Source organism: Babylonia areolata, chromosome 19, assembly GCF_041734735.1.
Source record: "Babylonia areolata isolate BAREFJ2019XMU chromosome 19, ASM4173473v1, whole genome shotgun sequence".
Lineage (NCBI taxonomy): Eukaryota > Metazoa > Mollusca > Gastropoda > Neogastropoda > Buccinidae > Babylonia > Babylonia areolata.
Window position 1 is genome coordinate 41519722 of NC_134894.1, and position 5000 is coordinate 41524721.

The 5000-nt window shown below is 43.8% G+C and overlaps 3 non-coding genes across 3 annotated transcripts; all 3 read right to left on the reverse strand.

Annotated features, from left to right (window-relative positions):
* Positions 1–2434: 2434 nt before the first annotated feature.
* On the reverse strand, positions 2435–2508 carry Trnat-agu (transfer RNA threonine (anticodon AGU)). Its single transcript has one exon. It is a non-coding gene; the product is annotated as a tRNA-Thr (tRNA).
* Positions 2509–3874: 1366 nt separating this feature from the next.
* On the reverse strand, positions 3875–3948 carry Trnat-agu (transfer RNA threonine (anticodon AGU)). The gene has a single exon. It is a non-coding gene; the product is annotated as a tRNA-Thr (tRNA).
* Positions 3949–4870: 922 nt separating this feature from the next.
* On the reverse strand, positions 4871–4944 carry Trnat-agu (transfer RNA threonine (anticodon AGU)). Its single transcript has one exon. It is a non-coding gene; the product is annotated as a tRNA-Thr (tRNA).
* Positions 4945–5000: the final 56 nt, after the last annotated feature.

Sequence of the window (5000 nt, forward strand, 5' to 3'; positions counted from 1 at the left end):
GACAGGGCAGGTGTCTCTGTGGGCAGTCCAAAGGACAATGTTCTGTCAATGGTTCTGTTCCATTGTGGGTGGGTAGGTTGGTGGGAAGGTTGGTGCGGGTCAATGGCAGGGCAGGTGTCTCTGTGGGCAGTGCAAAGGACAATGCTCTGTCAATGGTTCTGTTCCATTGTGGGTGGGTAAGTTGGTGGGAAGGCTGGTGCGGGTCACTGAAGCAGGTGTCTCTGTGGGCAGTCCAAAGGACAATGCTCTGTCAATGGTTCTGTTCCATTGTGGGTGGGTAGGTTGGTGAGAAGGTTGGTACGAGTCAGTGAAGCAGGTGTCTCTGTGGGCAGTGCAAAGGACAATGCTCTGTCAATGGTTCTGTTCCATTGTGGGTGGGTAGGTTGGTGGGAAGGTTGGTGCGGGTCACTGACAGGGCAGATGTCTCTGTGGGCAGTGCAAAGGACAATGCTCTGTCAATGGTTCTGTTCCATTGTGGGTGGGAAGGTTGGTCGGCGGGTGCCAGGTTGGGTGTATGGATGGATTGGTGGGTTGGGTTGGGGAAAGGTGCGAACGAAAAACAAGAGGTGTAGGAAGTGAGGTCGGGTGGGGGTGTGTGGGAGGCGGGGGAGGGGGGGTTGGGGGGGGGGCACAGCTTTCTCAACGTACAAATTATGTGCATTCAGTTCCATTGTGTCTAATCGAAGAGAGAGAGAGAGATCCGGATGGTTTATTCAAGAAAGGCCTTAGCCCCTTATGATGGGGTGGTGTGTAAAGTTATTTCGAAAACATTTCAAGACACACAGTATGTGATACAATAGAGAGACAGACAGACAGACAGACAGACAGACAGAGAGAGGAAGAGCAGTCTCATCTGCAGAACTTCAAGGCGTGTTTGACGTGAGCGTAAAACGTGATCTTCGATTCTTTTTTCTGAACTGTTTGTCTTCCTGCTTCCTGGTTGATTGTGTGTGTGTGTGTGTGTGTGTGTGTGTGTGTGTGTGTGTGTGTGTGTGTGTGTGTGTGTGTGTGCAAGCGTGCGCGCGAGCCTTCACGTAAGTACGTGTGTGCGTTTCTACATAGCGCATGCACGCGTACGCCTACACTCCGGCCGCATGTAAAAGGTTAGAGGGAGGAGAATGAACTGACGTGCGGAGACATGACCAGGTAGAAGGAAGAAAAACAGGAAGGGTGCGGCACACGCACGTGCGTGTGTGTGTGTTTGTTTTGCAGCGAGAACCCAAACCAAAAATGGTTTATTCTGAAGACAAACACAAGGCTTGTCAGTCATCCCACTCGTTTTGTTCTGCTAAACCATCACGTTATCAGGCTTCCTCAAGGTGGTGACAAAAGAGAATACAACTCATCACCTTTCAAACAAACTTGGCGAAAAAAAAAAAAAAAAGGGGGGGGGGGGGGGGGGGAGAAAGGGGGCAAGTAAAATGGGATGGGTGGTGGGCGGGGGGGGGAGATTGGAGGAGAGGGAACACACACACACACACACACACACACACACACACGCGCGCGCGCGCACGCACGCACATAGGCACGCACACACACACACACGCACATGCAACCACGCACGCATCACGCACATGTCCACAAAGAAAACAACAATGGATGAGGAAAGAGGGGAGAGAAAAAAGCCCGAGTAGGCCCGATGAGGCGAATATGTGGCTTTGCAGTCATGCAGATGATAATGTTCTGCCTCTCTCTGTCTCTCTGTATCTCTGTCTCTGTCTATCTTTATCTCTGTGTCTCTGTATCTCTCTTTCTTTCTTTCTCTCTCTGTCAATGTTTCTGACTTGTTTCTCCCCCTGTCTGCTCTCTCTCTCTCTCTCTCTCTCTCTCTCTCTCTCTCTGTATCTCTCTCTCTATATATATATCTTATCTCCCCCCCCCTCTCTCTTTCTTCCTATCTCCCTGTTTGCTGTCTGTCTGTCTGTCAGCGCCTCTATCTCTCTCGCCTTTCTCTCTCTCTCTCTCTTTCTCACTCCCTCCCTTCCCCCCCTCTCTCTCTCTTTTTTTCCTTGTTGGCGTGGGCGAAGAGACGTAACGAACAAGTGAAGGAACAAACATTTTGTTTTCCCAATTAAGGTAATGAGAGCATGATTATATAAATCCATTTTTCCACCCAGCCCTGGAGCACAAAAAGCAAGAAGAAGAAGGAGACAGAGAGAGAGAGAGGAGACAGAGAGAGAGGGGGGAGGGAGGGAGAGAGGGGGGGGGGGAGAAAGTAAGAGAAATAATGGGAGAGAGAGATGGAATGACATGAAATGGGTCGAAAGAAGCGAAATTTTATTTAGCTGTGGAAATCTGTAATTAATCAATATGTTATTTTCCCACCCCACCCTGGATTAAGGAGAGATAGATGCGTGCCAGCTGAATATAAAAATAATGAATTTCGTGTAGGCAAACAAGAAAATAGATTATAAGACGAGAGAGAAAGAAATAGAGGCGCCAGAGGGATTCGAACCCTCGACCTTCTGCTTACTAGGCAGACGCTCTAACCAACTGAGCTATGGCGCCGCTAGTGATACTGTGTGGTTTAGTGGTTAGGATTCGTCGCCATGTTAAGAAAAAGCAAATCTTCATTCCTCTTTCGTAGTGGCTTTTTCTCAGCCGCGAGTTTGCAAGAAAGCAGGTTGTAATTAATGTTCAATGATCGTCATTAACTACTAGAAACAATAAATAAATGCATAAATGATCAAACAATCAATCTATTAATCAATCAACAAATCAGTCCATAGAGTGAAAGATTTGATTGATTGATTGATTGATTGTTACATTGATTCATTCTATCATTTATCCATGCATTTGTTGTTGTTTTTTTCTATTAATAAAGTAATGACTTAACAAATTAATCTGTACTTATTTCTTTCAGCCCAATTATTGATTGATTGGTTGATATATCTATTTGTTTGTTTGTTTATTTTTTGTCTGGTTGTCTGCCTGTTTGTCGTCTGTGTGTGTGTGCGTGTGTGTGTGTGTGTGTGTGTGTGTGTGTGTGTGTGTGTGTGTGTGTGTGTGTGTGTGTGTGTGTGTGTGTGTCTATCAGGCATGGTGTAATGAACACTGATAAATTTATTCATTAATTAGTTTAGAATGGAATAAATCAACGGATCGCCCGGTTACAATTTCAGTTTCTAGAAGGCGTAGTAGTAGCAGTCTTCAATTTAACGTCTTTCCACTTTAGATATACGACGAAAAAAAATCTAGAAGGCGTTTAAGCTTATAACTGGTTCATGCACAATGCTCAACATCTATAAACATAAAAAAGGGAGGGGGGGGGAGGCACAAGTAGATTTGATACATATAAACAACAGATGTAGATATACGTATGAATTGTGTGCAAGCAATACCGATTTACAATACCCGTCAGAATTCACACTAAAGGCGGTTTATTACGTATCAGTACCAGATTCGCGCATCATTGAGGGGTGACACAATAACGGGCGCACATATCATTGCCAGTAACAGTCATACGCACGTGTATACTCAGCTGCAAAACGTCAACAGGAAACGATTGACTTGACGAACTTTTTCGTTTCCTCAGGAATAAGAGGATGACTAAATGTGCTTGAACGTGCTAATCTCTCTCTCTCTCTCTGTACATGTGTGTGTGTGTGCGTGCGTGCGTGTGCGTGCGTGTGCGTGCGTGCGTGCGTGCGTGCGTGCGCGCGTGTGTGTGTGTGTGTGTGTGTGTGTGTGCACGCGCGCGCGGGGGCGTCCTCGTTCGACCTGGCGATTGTGAAACAGAAAGAAAATGACCTAGATTTTGCAGTCATCATATTCAAAGTATAGATGAAAATAAAAAGGAAAGTAGTATATGGAGAAGTATAAGAGTTTCTCGTAAAAAAAAAAAAAAAAAAAGAAAAGAAAAAAAGTTAAAAATAGGCACCAGGGGGATTCGAACCCTCGACCTTCTGCTTACTAGGCAGACGCTCTAACCAACTGAGCTATGGCGCCGCTGCTGACACGGTGTGGTTTGATGGTTTGGATTTGTAGCTTTCTTAATCAAAGGTAAAGCAAATCTGAATTCCTTTTTTATATGGCCTTTTCTCGACCGGGCGTTAAGTTAACAGTTTATAGTTAACGTTCTATGACCGTGATCAACTGCTAGATTAAATAAACAAACAATTCATCAGATAATTACTCCGCTGGATAAATGATTTGATTGGTAGATTATTTCATTGGTTAATTGATTAATTGAATCATTTTGTTTATTTGTCTATTAATCAAGTAACGGATGAATTAATGAATAAACTTCTTTCTTTATTCATTTAGCTTAATATGTATTTGTTTGTTTATCAATAAATAAGTAAATTTATGTGTCTCTATCTATCTATCTATCTATCTATCTATCTATCTATCTATCTATCTATCTATCTATCTATCTATCAGGCATGGTTAGCATGGAACAAATTACGGATCATCATGTCACAGTTCCAGTTTCAAGAAGCCGTGCAAGAGTGCGGGTAGTCCATATACGTTACCCTTACACCTTTCACATATCAACAACACATATAAATGGTGTAGAGGCAAAACAGATTAACAATACCCATCAGCATTTACACAACTGGCGGCCTATTACGTGTGCACACGTGCGTGCGTGCATGCGCGCGCTCGCCTATGCGACTGATTCCGAAAAAGAAAGAGAGGGACGAAGAAATCTACATATTCATCATATTTAAAGTAAAGTCTTGAAGAAAATGAAAAGTGGTACATTGGGCAGTTGAGGTGTTAGAAAAACAACAACAAAGAAACAAAAAAAACAACAAAAAAACAACAAAAAAACCCAGCAACAACAATGACAACAAAAGAACACCCCCCCCCTCCACCCCAAGAAAAACAACAATAAAAAAACCCAGAACAATCTTCACAAAAGACTAGGCACCAGGGGGATTCGAACCCTCGACCTTCTGCTTACTAGGCAGACGCTCTAACCAACTGAGCTATGGCGCCTATGTTAAAACTATGATTTTGAAAAACTCAAATCAACACCTTACTCATAAACATTG